Genomic DNA, 17178 nt, shown 5'->3' with positions numbered 1-17178 from the left:
AGGAAAATAATAGATAAATTGCCAAGCCTGCACTTTTACATCTGTGCACACCTGAAAGTGGACTTTAGTGTGATTAACGGTCTTTGTCACGGTCATGTTTTTACCTGTCGCAATTCAGACTACCCTCGATTTGAGGCCTGTACTCAGGATTCAATTCCTGCAATTTCTTGATCGTTATTCCACTGTTTTATAACACATATGGGGTTGACATGACTAGGGTTTAGTTCAATGGTCAGGTCACAGGTGTGGACACATACCATCCCTTAAACGGAATTCTCCTGCAGTTACATCTGCCAACCACCACAAAAATACTTCATCCAGTGGACTCCCACCGTCCTACAATGTGGCTGCAGGAGCAGCAAAAAGGAAAAAGAGCTGCCTGACCAGAAGGGCTCTTTCTTTTGTTAAATCGAGGTTGGCATTCTTTCTCCCAGTCTGTGCCTGCTCTGTACTACAAGGGTGCAGCTCCGGTGGCTTAGGCCACTGGTGGCACCTGTCTCCTCTTCAGCGCCAGGCTGCAGAGACTGCCCTGTCCTGATCCCTGCACTAATTATTTTCAAAGCAGCTGGGATTTGTATCACACTCATGCAGGCGCCAGTGGCACTACAGCTCCCCCAGGAAGCAGCTTTTCTGGCTTTTCTCATCTGCTTGGTGGGGAGAGGTTGTTACCATGGACATGAGCGCAGCCTGGGCACCACTGAAGCATCTGGCCAGCTGGTGGCATTTAGAAGTCTTCCAAAAAGAGGATTGTTTCAATATGTATCCCAATGATCTCAACACATTCCTCAATAACTTGACGAGGATAATTAGTAACAGAATTAATTTCTTCTCAGCAAAGAAATGTCCACTGTATTCAAGATTGACGACGTGTTTGGGGATAAGCTGTTTCAGAAACAATTACTATGTATTTGAGGTGTATTTTAATTTTAAAGTTTTGCTCAAGGGCACCTTGGCAGTGCTCAGGAACTGGACTGGCACCTCTCCAGCTACCAGGCCAATTTCCGGACTTGGTCCGTGCCGGGACTTGAACCAGTGACCCTCCGATTCCCAACCCAAGTCCCTACAGACTGAGGTACTGCCGCCCCATTTTGGCTTCATTGGGAGTTGTTATGTTGTCCATCTTTTTTATACAGTCTATAGGGTTTTTCAGAGATAAACATTGCCATTGCAGGAACAATGGAATAATATTTGTTAATGCTCTGCAATACAAAATGACTAATGGAATCACAAAAAAAAAAAATCAAACTAGCTGACTGATCGGGTATTTCTAAACAACAATATACAAAAGTTTATGGTCCGAAAAATTGAATTCTAACAAAAATAAATTAACAAAAGGATCACTTGTGCTCTCTTCTGGATCTCTCAGTTTTGGCTGAGACTTTTGGGATTCAAATAAATTTAAAAACTACCCAAAGAATTATCTTTATTCAACATATGAGGACTATGATTCAGCTTCACTGATGAACTCTAATGCAGAAACATCATCTCAAATCCTTGAAGGACTGTAGACTGCCTGTCTAGTGGTTGAGAAGCAGACAACCTGATTGTAGTAAATGGATTCGCAACATGTACTTTAATTGTCCTCTCTACAAAATCAAAGCAGTTTCCATTTCATGTCAGGTGCCCAGATTCCACTCAAGCTTACGCCACATCCAGGATGTAAAGCCTGCTTGTATTTAAATAGGTGAAACATTAGGGTTCGGAAGCTTGTAAAACACACAGGAACTTGAACTGTGACCCTTTTCATACAGAAGCCCATTCTCTCCTGTCTTTGTTTTTTGCAGAAGTCAATCTGGATCATTAATTTTACAAGCTCCTAGAGGCTCCCCGCATTTTTGATGTTTTTTGATACATCATGCACTTAACATTCCTCGTGTTCTTCTCGTCACTCTGCCTGACGTGACTGACAAACAAGTTATATCCCAGGCAACAAGCACTTATCTGAACACGGAGCAAAGTAAGGAAGAGGCATGTGTTCTTGGCTCTTTGCCATCCTACAGTACATGTCTGAGATAAGGGCCCTTTCCGAATAGCCACAGTTCAGTAGGCAGTACGTACTTCTCAGTATGGAGTTTCAGTATACTGAACTTTCGTGGTCATTCAGTATGCATTTTTTGGGTCCGCCGTAGTATACTGAACATTTCAGTATGGATACTAACTTCCCGGTTTTATGCAGTATGGATTGGATGCGTGCTTTCAGGAAATGAATTGTATTTTACCACCCACAATGCTGTGCGAAATTAAATGTAAATCGTCACTTCACGTCCACCTCCAAATCAAAACAAACGAGCATGGATTAATATAATCAATTTTTAATCTAGAGTTAAAGTCCCGACTGAAATCGCTATTTTTAATTAACAACAGAAATTAAAACAAATGTCTGAATTATTATAAAACCTTTCCCCCTCTATTTAAATAATTTAAATTTCACTATTTGAATGCGTCTTTATTGATTTATTTTACTTTATATTCTGTATATTACTGTCTTTCATTTGTACTTTTCTTTATGAAGGCTACTGTATGTTATTTAGTTATTTAATCTGCCTTTTACTTGATTTACATTGTGATATTGTTTTTTGTTTTACCTGACTGTATGCGCATTACTCTTCTTGAATAAAGCTAAACAAAAAAAAAAAATGGGTGGATGCGGCCGGTTTGTGAAACATAAATGACGCTACTTCCATACTGAATGAATCAGACGAAGTAGAAACAAATATCTGCCTACTGTGCGCGCCTACTGAATAGTAGGTACTAAACAGTATACAGAACGGATAGTAGGTACTGCCTACTGCCTACTGAAAGATTGAGTAGGTAGCCTACTTGGCAATTCGGATACAGCCAAGGTCTCCATTTGATGATGTAGTTTGAGGAATGAGACATACTATGTTGGGTCAGTGTACTCTTGACTTGGGACAACCACACCTAGAGAATATAATGGACCAATTGACTCAGGTTCACTGAGGTGCAAGGAATCCCCTCCTTATACTCTAGCATAGTTTAAACCTGTCTGTGTTTATTTGACCCAATTGCACAATTGAAAATATTTTATTAATTAATATATGGGGTTGAAAAGATTTATCATTCATTTAATTATTTTTGTTTAAAGAAATACATTTTAATTCTGTGGAAATCGCTAAAGTTTATGAAGAATTTCCAGCAGTTGCCTGTCTAGCACATTGCAAGTTGTTTTTGCCCCTTAACAAATAGCTCACACAATGTTGTTAATGTAAAGTTAGCATTCTATGCTGTCTCTCCAGAATATTAAATACTTGGGAGGACCATTCTTTAATTGTTTTTAAAGTTTGTTAATTTTAAAGAGGAAACTGCATCTGGACCAACCTAATGTTAAAGTCATATTCTCATCCTCCACATGCTATATAACCAAAAAACAAGCTAAGCAAGAGCTGCCAATGACTTAGCAAGTGAAGAAATAATCAGAACAAAAAATATGTCCAGTGGGCAATTAGCTATCTGGCTTTTAAATCGACACTCAAAAAATACAAGGTAGAAGTCAAAAGTAATGTGCATATACAACCTTTATTTATTTATGTATTCATTGCTTATAAAGATGCTGATAAAGATTTAGGTTAAAGAGATTTATGGTGTTAGAGATTTAGGAGAAAGAACATTTCTCCTAAATCTCTTTTCACTCCTCCCCCTCCATTATGGCCATTGTTATGAAATGTTTACACTTACCAATCTGGCAGGTCCATAAAGGCATGTTTGTCTCTAATTGGCCAACTGGCAGGGGTGCTGTTGCTCCTTATTGCCTACAGGTAAAAAGCCTTAAAGTTATTCACTCTGCGTCCCAGAGGAATCCTACAAAAAACAAACCACCATGTTTGACCTTTGCAGAGACTCTTGTAGCAACAGGCTCCCCTTACGACTCATATCAGCTTCCATTGAAGTACAAACAAAGGCTCAGTAATAGTAACCAAATAGACAAGCTGAGCAGAGGTCTGGCACAGGCAGGGGGACATTATGAAGGTAGGGCAGATTCAGACACATTCAGACAATCATTAAAACCAAAAACAATAAATAACCATTTTAAGTAGGTTTCCACACCCAGCATTTGGACGAGTAGTCCTATATCAGCTCCAGTTAGATAATCCTTTCCATTTTTCTTTTCTGAATTTTATGGATAAAATGTGGTCAATAGAAGTTCACATTTGACATCAGAAGTCACAATTTTCCAGCTTATATCCACAGTGACACTGGGCGGGATGGTACTGCCAGGGGAGAAGCCCATTACAACTGATTTTATAAATATTTAGGCTTAGCCACATTAAGCTGATTTGGGTACTTTACTCTGCTGGTCCGCTGTGAACACTTGAGTCTAAATCTGCTTAATTTGTACTGTGCCACTCCGCGCAAGTTTTGCATTCCCTAGAGAAAATATAAATGCCTGGTTTTACTGTTATGTCATTGTACCTTTTTCTATATGCAATATGCAATTGATGGAATGAGGGGTTTTAACTCAGTCACTAACGGCAGTTTCTAAGAATCGGGTCTGGTGTTGTTGGAAGCTCTGAGTACAAAAAAAGGCCTCCGTCATCAGCTGGGAAAGTAAGCGGATCTTTAATAATTAATTTGGGAAGCCAAAGACACAAGACATTCTGGCAGTTTTGAGTAATGGGTGAGAAAGTGTCCAATCCCAGGTTTTTGTGGGGAGACAGAAGAGAGGTTGTGGTCAAGGGCTGGGCTAAACTCTCAGAGTGAAGGGTAGTGATTCTTGTGGTTGACTGGAAGAAACAATTACTGGAATATTAAAAAGGCGTCTAGAAAAAAAACTATGATGGGCATATTAGAAGGTTGAAATGGAGATGTTTATATTTCCACTAAATCCTTCACTCCATTACACATGTTAGACATTTTTGTGGAGCCTCATAAAAAGTGGATGCAGACTAACAGACTGTGGTTTATCTTTGATCCTTTGTCTAAAGGTGCTGGCAGGAAAAAATAGGAAATTTCAATCTGTTATAAAATTATCCCCAATGGGTATGTTTAATACCAAATACTGGACAATTTGAAGGAAAAAAAACTTTAATCGTATATTTTGATTGGAGTTAGGATCTATAGACATGCTAGCAGCTCTTTGAATCTATTTGCTTTAAGCTACATGCTAATGTTAAGCTAGCTTGTTCACAGTGATATGGCTCATATGACGATGCTAAGTTTAAACAGTGTATCGAAGGGCAAATGAGGTGTCATCAAAAGCTGAGGTATATTTGAAGCAATTTGTAGATCTTTATGGATGTTATGTGTTTGGATTAAATCTTTCTCTGGATTTGGACCGTTGGGACTATTTTTTGGTGTAATATTATGATCAGCAGAATACAGTATATTGTGAAATTGTAAGCCAAAAGACAGTTAAAATTGATGTTGGTGTGTCCATGCTCTGACCGATGTGTAGATTGTGGCTGCTGTGGTGGTTGAATTTACACACGTGAGTTGTCAGTCTGTGTGCCTTCTGTATTGTAAATGGGCATGTGATATCTATATCGTTATAAGTCACCTTAATGCAGATTTAATGAGTGAGATCTAGGGTAAAGTTCTTTTATAAAATACCGTGTGATTCCAAGTCTAGAAGACAAATATGGAACAGTGGGCACAGAAAAAAACAAATATCAGTTGACGATGAGCAATATCTGACAAATTAGGTTCGACTATACAAGTCCAATGCAAGCGATGAAACATTGTAAAACAATATTATTAGGCCGATTCACTCAACATAAAAAATGTAAGCCTATCTTCAGAGAGAAACACATCAGAGATCCTCAAAGTTATTAGGAATCATCCCACAGGGGATATGATATTTTTTTTCCAAGTTTTGTTGCGATTCATCATCATCTAACTTGTTGGTTGTTGTTCAAGGAAACTTTTAAAATCACCAAAGTCTCTTGGATTCATTCTCTAGGGAGTATAAACAGCTGTATTAAATTGTATGGCTGTCCCACCCAATAATTGCTGAACACAAACAAGATCCTGGTTGGAGCTTGGGCAAAATAGTCAGGGAATCATTGAAGCCTTAGCGATTAAGCCTCTGGGGGGGCCATGATTGTTTGTATCAAATTACATGGCATACCAAATAATTGTTGAAAATTTTAATTCTGAACAAAAACAAATGGCCATCATGATGGAGATGAAGCGAAACATTAAGTGTGTTCCCAAAGTGTTTGGAATTCATCCTCAGGAGGCCATACATCATCATACCCAATTTCACTGGAATCCATCCAAATGTTGCTGAGACATTTCAGTCGGAGCAAGATTTGTGAACCATTTGGCGAACAAACCAACTTTGCTGTCTCTTCAGCCGCTCCTCTATACTTGCTGGAGCATTAATTTGGAATAGCATGGTTATACCATGCAAAAAAGGCACTCAAAATATTTACAGTGATACCCATCAAAAGCCCTCCCTTTTTTTACATCAGTTCTGTAATTTGATCAGTGGAGAGCATGCTACCCTGACTAGCCTCTCCCTCCCTGAATCTGCTATCTTGGGCAAAATTCTTACCACAGCCACCGAAGAGCCAATGACAAGCTGGTCACACAAGTATTATGTTTTATGTTTTCCCCATTGCTGTCTAATGTTTCACATTGAGGTTGGGACCATCAAGCAAACTACAGCTCACAAAAGAATGGGCCCATTGATTCCCAGAGGAATAATTTTAGTGGAGGGACTATTTAGCACAGGCCCAGCTAGAAAGAGCTATTAGCTGCTTCTCCAGCTCTGTGATCCATGACTGGAGAGGCTCAGTGTGAGGAGAGAAAGAGGACCCTTCCCTGGCACTGCAGCCACACTCAATTCACCCAGCACAGGCAGTGTGCTCAAGTCATGTTTCTTGGTCTCATTTAACCCTTAAACAGTAAAAATGGAAATTTGACTTCCTCTTTTTTTCAGACACCTAAACAAACAAAGCATCCAATTTCAAACAATGTAATTTGACTTCATTTGTTTCCCCTTAATTTAATACCACAAAAGATGATGGATGTGGTCAATTGCATGTATGTTACATCTGTCAGAGCTACTACAAAAAATGTCAGTGTGCAGGGAATGTTTGCATTTGCTCCTTTGTGCAGGTCTTAGTCTAGTCAGGACCCGCTGAGATTGGGTCTGAATTTCCTATTTCTCAGGAGAAACCAAAGTGGTCCATCATTACCTCCTCCAAACTCCCCCTTTTCCTATTTCAGCACCACACTGAGCTAAGATATCAGCTAACACATTATCCTCTTAGCCCTGGAGACTGATAGCCAGCGAGGGCCTCGAGCCAGGAGCAGCCGAACAGGTCAGGGAATAAAACCGGCATCATAGTTACAGCAACAGTAAATTTAACACAGATCAGATCAGATAGGCTATTGATCCATTAATCAGCTGCAATGTATTCTAGGCACATATTTCATCTCCCTTTTTTTCGATAACTTTTATTAAGAAATAGATATATCACTTAACATTGCAAATTGTTGTTGCTTTAGTCATCCACCCTCTGTAAATTAAAAGAAATTAGCCGCACCCTGTCCATTGAAAGGCTACACTGACACTAGAGAAACCATTATCTTAATATCACTGACTCTCAGGTGACATTATCCTGTCTGTGTTGCCCACCATGACTGACTTTTTCAAGAACATAGAAGTGTATTTCTTGGCTCTATACACTCTATGTAAACACAGGAAGCCAAACCCACCAAGTTTTTATGATTAAGTGGACAAAGTCAGAAGAGTTTTATTCCAGATTTCTTGCCAAGTCATTTTATATCACTTCAACAAGCCCCAAAACTTATGAAATTACATTAATAACTGTCCATGTTAGAGAAACAATAGTCCATAATAACTGAGAGCTGTTTTACAATAAAGTCTGGCATTCCTCAGGCGCCGTGTTTTCCATCAGAGCTCAGAGGCATGTCATGTAATAACTCGAGCCCTAAAAGTGAGATGTCATGCAGCTAGAAACATTACAGCAGCCCCACATGCTGGCTGTGGTCCAAGATGCACCTGCACTTTCAATTACTCAGCGAGTGTGCTTCTCTCTGTTGGTCTAGACAACCAACACCTGCTGCACATTAATCTGAAATGGTCTGCTCTGCCGGATACTCCCAGTTAACAAGACAACATGTGATTACCACACCTTCCCTCCTGCCAAGCATACCCTACAGTCTGTTGTAAAGAGGCTCCGTTTCACTCATAACCAAAACGGGTGTGTGGTTTGGAGCTCTGCAGGTAGAGCCAGAAGGGAGGTGGACCTTTTCACACAAATTTGGCCTTTTGGCAGGGGCAACATCAGCTTGGAGGAAATTGAAAACCCTCTTCACTGCCTCAATGGAAGGTTACAGTGTTTCTGGATGTGGATTGTGTCCTTTCCAGCCACTCTCTTTACCAGCCACACAGTGACATCATTATTCCCTGGACCAACAGCCCAGAGCTTGAAACAAGTTAGATGTAATCAGAGTTTGAACCATGTTTTAATGACCTCTGATTTAGTCTTAAAGGTGCTTTAGTATGACAAAATAGTTTTTCCAAAACAGTGACAGAAAAATGCTTTCTCAATGAAATGCTGTTCAGTCAATACAGTGTAAGACATGCACTGCTTTTAGAACAACAAACCCGGAACAACAGACTGTTTAAGAAATGAAAGCTCAGCAAAGTGTCATTAGACAGCTGTGCACTCTCACAGGAGTCAACACATTACTAATACTAGTGCATTAGAGGTTGGTGTGTACATTTTACTCAAATGTCAGAGGTCATTTTACAGAAAACACACCTGTTTTATAATTATTTGTATTCTTTGGCTGTACAGGTGGTACAGCAGGTGGTTAAGTAAAAGCTTGCAGCGTCAGCTCAATGTTTAAAAAGTTTTCAAATGAGCAGAATCCACATAATCATTCATTATTTATGTTCCACATGAACATGTTTCACTTCTCAGGATGTCAGTTGTCATTTCTGTAAGATTACACTCAAATATGGATGAGCCACTGAACAATGAATCTACCCAGTAAAAAGGCTAGTCATTCTCTAACTCATAATTTGAAAAAATAAAATGTTTGATATTTTTAGTGCTGTGTTGAAATCACAGTAAAACGTATCATTTTTGCATTTAGGGTCCTTGATCAGAGAGAATAATCTGCATCTGAAGATCTCACATTATTGACTCTCCACTCCAGGGAGTTCTGATGAACATTTATCACTTTTTTCTGACACATTAAAAGACAAATTGATGGAACTAATTAAGATGTAGTATAAATATATAACATATTTAATTAAGAAATTATAATAGCAGCTCCTCCATGGTGTTAGAAAACCAATAATAAGGGTCTGAAATGATTAACAAAAAGAGATCAGTTGATTGAGACTGATAAATACATTGCTGTATAATTTTAATTGCAGAGTAAAATACTTTCTTTTAACTTATTTAACTTGTCCATTAATTTCCAAGATGTGAATTTGCAGACCTGTCACTAGTCAAGCACATTAATAATGGAAAACCTTGCATAGCCCGCGGGGGTACGCTCACTGAGAGCATTTTTGAAATTCCTCATGTGGCAACAACGGTATTGTTAAGTTTAGAGAAAGGTAAGGAAACCATTTATTCTCGATCTGTAACAAGATACAATCTTTTGTCTTCTGAAATACGACCCCAACAGCTTGAACTCTGTGAATCCTCCACTATGGACCTATTCTGGCACAACTGGCCTGAAATTATCTTTTGCAGGGTGTATTACTTGTGGCAGTTTGCCGGTGTTTTGAGCAGCAGGATGAATGATAATGACCCGAGGTCACAGAGATCTGAACCTGCAAGGTGCACTCCTCCACCCTGGCTGGCTGCAACCAAGGAATGGAGCTCACTCTGACAGCTGCAGCACCGTGATGAGTAAAGTGAATGTAAGGAAACACAGAGAGAAGGAGACAGTTGCTCAAACTGTCGACAGCTCCTCAATAATTCAATAAGTCAAGGTGGAGGACCATTCCTGCGAGGCTGCAGCAGCTCCGTAAATAGCTGTCTAGCAATGATGGGTGTTTTTTTTTCCACGGTAATCTTGCTTGTCTCTCTCAACAAGACTGCTAAACATAATTGAAAAGTTTCACTGACACAAGGAATGTTTCTTTGTCCTGGACGGTTTCGCTCACACTGTCCTGTTTTAACATGTTCCAAGAATCTCTGATCTGTCTACAGGTCAACAATTGAGACAATAAACAGCCTGTTCTATTATCTTTAAAATAAAACAATTCAACACTGTTTCCATGTACAATGGCATGGTTTCTCGTGTTTACATAGCCAAGGAAAAACTGTTCTGTCAGAGTGCTATAAAGAAAATATTTATCTAAGATTTTGGGACTTGATTGTTGTCTTTGTGAAATGTGTCTTTTCAACAAATCAGCTTAAAGTGCTAATTTACTGCCAATGGTGCCTGCTTCTTATTGTATGTCCAAAGTTCCTTTTTTTTAGGTTTTGCAATCTAAAAATATTTGCAAACGCAAATCAAGAGTAATGGTGTGGACAGTTGTTTTGGGAGTTTTTGACAAACCTACCGCAGACTCTTGCTTAAATTTTCTCTTCAAAATCCCCTTTTTGTCCAAGAAAGGAGCATTTCAACTTTCCCACCATCCCTGCTCTATATATCTGCTCCACTCCAATTGTGACTTAAGTCTCTGCTGGACCCTGGCCAGCGCGTTAACTTCAGCTAAATCAATGGATTAACACACACACCACCTCCACCACCACCACCACTAATCTTAAGGAGCTGACCTCCGCCAACAAATGACCAAATTCTCACAAAATGGACACCCACCCCCACCGACAATGTGGTCTTTGCCGTCTTCTGTCCTTCTGAGAGGCTTCTATTAAAACAGCCAGTCGCACTTGTTGAGATCCCTGTGACAGAACCTCAAGTACCTCTCTGTTAAACGAAACCCTGCTGTCCTTTGGGATTCAATTTAGTTGGCAAATGTTTGTCACAAAAGCAGCAACGGTGGGAATCAGGCTAAAGCAAACTTACGTGTATGTATGGACGGGATTACTATCTGCTGAGCTCATATTCCCACACCAAACTTGTTGTTGGTGTTGTAATGTTAGAAGTGCTGTGTGAATGAATGAGTTGCCTCCCTGTGTGCCTTAAGCCTTGCGTCTAAATTTATGGGCAAAAGCAATGGTTTCACTACCTCCAGTTAGCCGGTTGTGCTGGTTTTGACCCATGAGGTCAGCGTTACTGTTGAACCCATGCCATAGCGTCTAGTACAGTCGAGAGAGCAGTGTGCAGCTGTGCAGGGCTCGGTGCTGGAGGGCGTCTCACACGCACCATGTTGTCACGCTGTTTGTCATTCCACATGTCAGTCATTCTGCCGTCTGCAGAGCCAACATGAACACATTTCAGTAAGAGGATGCAGGAGGAAAAGTACTGCCTCTTCCTGTGTTAGCATCAATGTTTCCCATATTTTAAAGATTTCCCATGCTGCCCAGTATGAAATGTCCCAAAAGCTACCATTCATGGCTGTAAGTGCATGTGTGAGCCTCTATTTAGTTGATGTGTTTTTTATATTTAGCAAAGATCATGCAAAAGCAAAATGGTACGCTTTACTAGCCAGAATGTGACATAAGGCAGATTGTGTGTATTATGGGGACATTGAGTTCTTAGGCTACATGTGTGGGCTTTGGTTCATATCTTACAGTAGCTAGCATTAACTTCTCTAAAATCCAACCTACGGAAAGCATTTACAGAGATACCACTCGAGGATCCCAGAGCAATGGTTATGATCTCTTATTTATTTATTTGTATCATTTTCAGATTTTGCTGTTTTGTTTTTTTGTATTTAGGTTCTTATGCTTGGTTCTAATGTATGCTTTTGCTTCTATGTCAAAGGGCTTTGTAACCCTGTGTTTTTAAAGGTGCTATGTAAATAGTTTACTATAGCATTTGGAACTTGTTGCACAAATAAATGGGCTGAATTGCTCCAATTAAAGCCAGCTAAATATGAATTCAATATTCAGCACATGCATACAGTATATGCAAATTATAGTTGACCATTGAAAACCAAAAGGTTACATGCGTGGTAGGCAATTTTGGAGAAAGTTTGTTGACATTTCAACTCAACAGTTAGATAAATACACTCACCCTTCAGTGCTCCTTCAGAAGAATCCCCCAAATTCATGAATGCACAATGGATAATAACATGTTACTGTGGCTCAGTTGGTAGAGTCCTCGTCTCTCAACTGAAAAGTTAGGGGATTTTGATCCCCAGCTCCTGTAGCAACATGGCCGATGTGTCTTTGGGCAAGGCACTTACCCCGAATTGCTCCCGCTGCTTTGTGGGCAGCGTATGAATAGGATTAGTTACTTCTGATGGTCTCCCTACATAGCAACCTCTGCCATCAGTGTGTGAATGGGTAGGTGTGATATGTGGTGTAAAAGCACTTTGAGAAGTCAGAAGACTAGAAAAGCGCTATATAAGATCAAGTCTATTTTCCATTTACAAATACCAGTAATATTTCAATGTTTTCATCAAAAGAATATAAAAATAGTAAAAGAAAATAAATATATGACTGTAGCTTTGGCTAGGGAATAGATGGTACTTGTCTCCTGAAATGAGAAAATGATTAAAAGACAACAACAGCATCTTTAGATAATAAACACATGTAGCCTATAATATGTATAAGTCTTGTTGTCCAGTGCTATCTAATCCTGAATCTGAGCACATTCTACTGCTTAAAGCGACAGGCTCATGGACTCCACAAACCCAGGTCTTGTGTTGGGTCGTCAGTGTTTGTGGATCCACAGCATCACCTGTCCATCCTTTTTTCCTCCCATCTCATCTCATTCTACATTCTCCGGGTCAGAGGCGCCTGCTCTATCCGCGGTGCCGTGTATCCTAATCACATAAGCACACGGGCTAATCCGCAGGACAGCTGGGAAATCTTTACTGCACAATTGAAGCATGAGCTTGACAGCAGCTTCACTGCCCATCTCTGAAAACCCCCTAACTTTCATCAGCCTGCCATTTTAACCCCCCTCCTGAAAACACACACAGTCATCCAAACCAAGACTGATTTCCCCACCATCACCCCACACGCAGACAACAAATGAGCGGTCGTAGGTCAGCACAGCTGCTGATAGAAACTTCCAGGTCCTCCTCCATTTATGCACAGTTGTACAACTTTCCCTTATGTGCTTATATAACATCAACATTTGGGAGAAAACAAACCCACAACTTGTCCCAGTAGTTAATATTTCATAAATCCTTGATGCACAAAACAGGTGGTGACCTGGTTAAAACAAATTTCTCCATCACATTTGTAAATGGCTGTTCTACTGTGATATTTAATGCTGTGTAGTTATGGTATTGAATATCCATTCACTGATCTCCAAAGTAGTTACTGTCTGAGTAAACTGATGGACTGAGGAGTATATGTCCATCACATACATCCTACTGGTGATACATCAGAACACTTTCTTGCCCAGAATATCGACCAGGATCAACTGTTTTCCTCTAAACAGTCTCTGCTAGAGCATTTAGAGCATCCATCTCCTCTGAGACTCTGATGAATAATGGAGTTATAGGAGGAATTTCCTCAAGAAGATTTTTTTTCTAACTCTGCACCTCTTCTGGAAAGTGCTCCAATTCTCCTGATGCATTTGGAAGCGTTGTAGGCTTGCCAAAAAACCCAGGCGTCTACTTGGATCTATGTTTATCCCATCCCCCCAAAAAGGCCGCTATGGGGTCTCTTGGGCTATCCCCCCTCACCAAATATGTTTGCCAATGAGAGAAACACATGCTTCATCATTATTTATAGAACATTTTGTTTGTTTATCGCTCTGTTTTTCCAGATGGAGGATGTCAAGTCAGGTCCTCTCAGATTTCCTACGGATTTATGGGCTATATTGTATTATTTGTTGCATATAACAGAAGGAGAGGTATTTGAAAAATGGGCTTTGTCATGTGAAGCTGACATTTTTATGATTGCGAGCGGGTGGTGAAAACCTCCTGAGCTGGTTATCATCATTATCCATCGTATCTTGAGCAGAGACCTCGGTTTTTGTCAATGGGCTTGTCTCCCATAGTTTTGCTGGGAGAAAAAAAGTCAGAGACCCTCAGCAAGCAGCTCTCTTTCAGTAAAAAAAAACAGATCATTTTTATAGTGCATGTAGACATATTCAAGATAAATTATACTTGACGGCTCTTCCTGGTGTTCAATCCTTTAAGCAGCCCCTCTTGAAATCTTAACTGAGGTGATTATTGAGTTAATATTGATGTTACCTGAGGAGTATATAAATGAAATGTTTGTGTTTGTGTAGCTAATAGTGCTCTTAACCTTTTCACTCAACAGGACTGACAGTCTTCAACCTGATTCAAACAGTCATCCTTGTTTAAAAAGCAAATCCTCATCACCAGATATACACAGTACACCAATTTATTTTTCCCTTAATGCACTGCAATTTCTTATTTTGCTCCTGTTTAGAGAAGTGCTGAGCTCACATTTTTCCAGTCTGGAGGGACGAGCGGGAGCTTTGACAGGTACTTAACAACAATCAAAAACAGTTATAAACAGGGTAAGCTATGGGCAGGGCGCAGGAAGGAGGTGAGGAAGGCACATACCCTTCAAACCCCTATCACACTTTCCAGTGAGAAACTTGCTGGAAAGTGTTGAAAAAAAAAATCATAAATCTGTGTTTCACAGACCCACAACATGAGCTAAGGTGTTTTCATAGTGCCTAGTACATATGTTTCACCAGATGAGACTATTTAAGCAGTGTGTGCTTGGTTTCTCATACACAACCCTTACATACATTTCTTCAGAAATCTACCGGTATGTCAAACTTTGTGTTTTTGTATTTTAAAGACTGAATTAATGTGAGAAAAATAACACATCCCTCGGCATGATAATGAAAGCTTACATTCAAGACCATTACAACATACTTGCTGAGGTCAGCAGGGGATTTTCTGCTGCTGCCTTATTTGGTGTAGCTTATGGGAGCGTATTATAAAAAATGAAACATATCTCACTTTAGATATTGCTGTGCAACTAACATTGCTTTGTCACTTTTTACTCAAAAAGGCCAGAGTACCAGTGGTGCAAAGTTTTGCCCTAGTCTGCCAAATGAATCTCTTTTTCGAGAGCTTAAACACTAACAAAAATACATAGAATTTTGGGCACACAGTGGAAGTGAAAATGAACATTTTATATCACCCAAATTGCCAAATGCCTCCATAGCACCCTCTACAGTGTTTTCAAACTTGTGTCAGAAAAGCTTTAAGATACTGAACAAGCATTGCCAAAACATCTGTGAGTTTTCATCAAAAGTGCGTGGCTGTGGTAGGGTGGCAAACACAAAGCTAGCCACAATGTCTCACTATGAAAATGAAAGCTGTCATAACTCAGCTGTACATAGTAACAGCTGCAATACATTCCATGTGCTTATCAAGAGTTCCGACCTAAACATATCTACACTTGAAAAAATTTTAAAAGTCACAGTGCAAACCTCTGGTTTTGATAAGCATGCCTTTTGGAACCAACTGGAACCATTTTGAAGAAATAAGTCAAAATCTGGGTGTTGGCGATTTCCAGGAGTCCGATATGGATTTACCCCTCTTGGAGGGGTTAACCAGATCCACTTCAATTTTGGTGTACATCTAGAGGAGACCTAAATGATGAAAACATATGAAACTCATGTTCATATATCAAAGGACATGGCTGTGGCAGCAGGCCAAATTTGATCTCACAAAGGCAGAAAAGTTAGGACACTCAATGTCAGCAGCAGTGTACAGACCAGCAATAGTCAGATCTCAGCAAAGAGCCTTGATCAGCATTGCAGACAGTTGTTTCACTGTGTCCTTATTACATTTATGTATTGGTAATGAATGTTTTGCTATTGGACTGATTGAGTGTGCTGACTTATAAGTTCTTGTAAGTCTTTTTGTGGTCGTGCACCTGAAATAGTGAGTCCAGACTGACACATAATTTACACATTTGATTCAAGTTACCTTTTACACATATATAAAAGAACTTAAAAAAAATGTGAAAATTATTTTGAGATATTGATCACCTTTAAAAAACAGCTTCGGGAAAACACTGACAGTTCATCCATGTTTTATAAAGTCTTTAGTTTCTGTGCTACAAGATGATTGGACACAAATCAAAGAAGATATTCTGTTTTTTAGAATTTGGCTTAAAGGGAAATCAATGTTGATAAGATTCTTGAAACATGAATTCTAGCTAGCTAAGGTAGAAAAATACATCTTGGGCTGATTTGCTTGAGTAGAGTTTTATGTTACCGTCACAGCTAATTGTTAGCTTGTATTCCAGACACATCCTTAGTTTAGATTAGATTAGAAAACAATACCTATCCCCAGTGGGGAAACTCATTTGCCACCTGGTCAGTTCATACACACAGTGGAATCACAGTACACGACAAGTAAATAAACAACAACACAATTGAAACCATTTGAGACATAATCTACAACCATACCATCTGAGCCACAACTTAAAATGTTCATTAGTTGAGCTAGCTAGTGCCTAACTTTTTCCTGGGTAACTTCCTGGAATATTGTTTCAATGTTAATTTGCTTGGCTAGCTAATTCCTGCTGTTTCCAACTTTGTGCTGAGAGTCAAGTTAACCACCTGCTAGCTTCATATTTTCCTGTGGTGGTTTTTAAATCTTCATGCAGAATTCTTGCGTACATAAAGGTGAACCATCTATTGAAGTTAAAAAGTATTTTTTGCCACTAGAACCCATGTGATTGGACCTGCATCTTTGGCTCCCTTCGCCATAGAGTCTTCATCAACGTACATTGCCCTACACACACACACACACACACACACACACACACACACACACACACACACACACACACACACACACACACACACACACAACAATTCTGTGTATTGGGGTGAGTAACAAATTCTCTGCCACTTTCAGAAGTTGAGCATTATCTCAGTCTTTCCCCTTTCTGCCTGACAACCCTTTGTTGGGCAGAATTGGGGGATGAGAGTGGGAATGGGAGGTATAGAAGGTGGGGGGCAAAGATAGTTTTTTTTTTGAGTATGTGCTTTAGTTGCACCCACTTCCTTCATGGTAACAGCTGTCAAAACATTGTCGTATTACAGTGCACCGCAAAGTTACAGCTCATATTAGAACCTGGTACAGGGCAGGAAGTTAGGAGGAGTCCAGCAAGCGGGGTACATTAAAGC

This window comes from Labrus bergylta, chromosome 4 (genome assembly GCF_963930695.1).
Source record: "Labrus bergylta chromosome 4, fLabBer1.1, whole genome shotgun sequence".
Taxonomy (NCBI): domain Eukaryota; kingdom Metazoa; phylum Chordata; class Actinopteri; order Labriformes; family Labridae; genus Labrus; species Labrus bergylta.
This window is presented reverse-complemented; position numbering follows the sequence as displayed.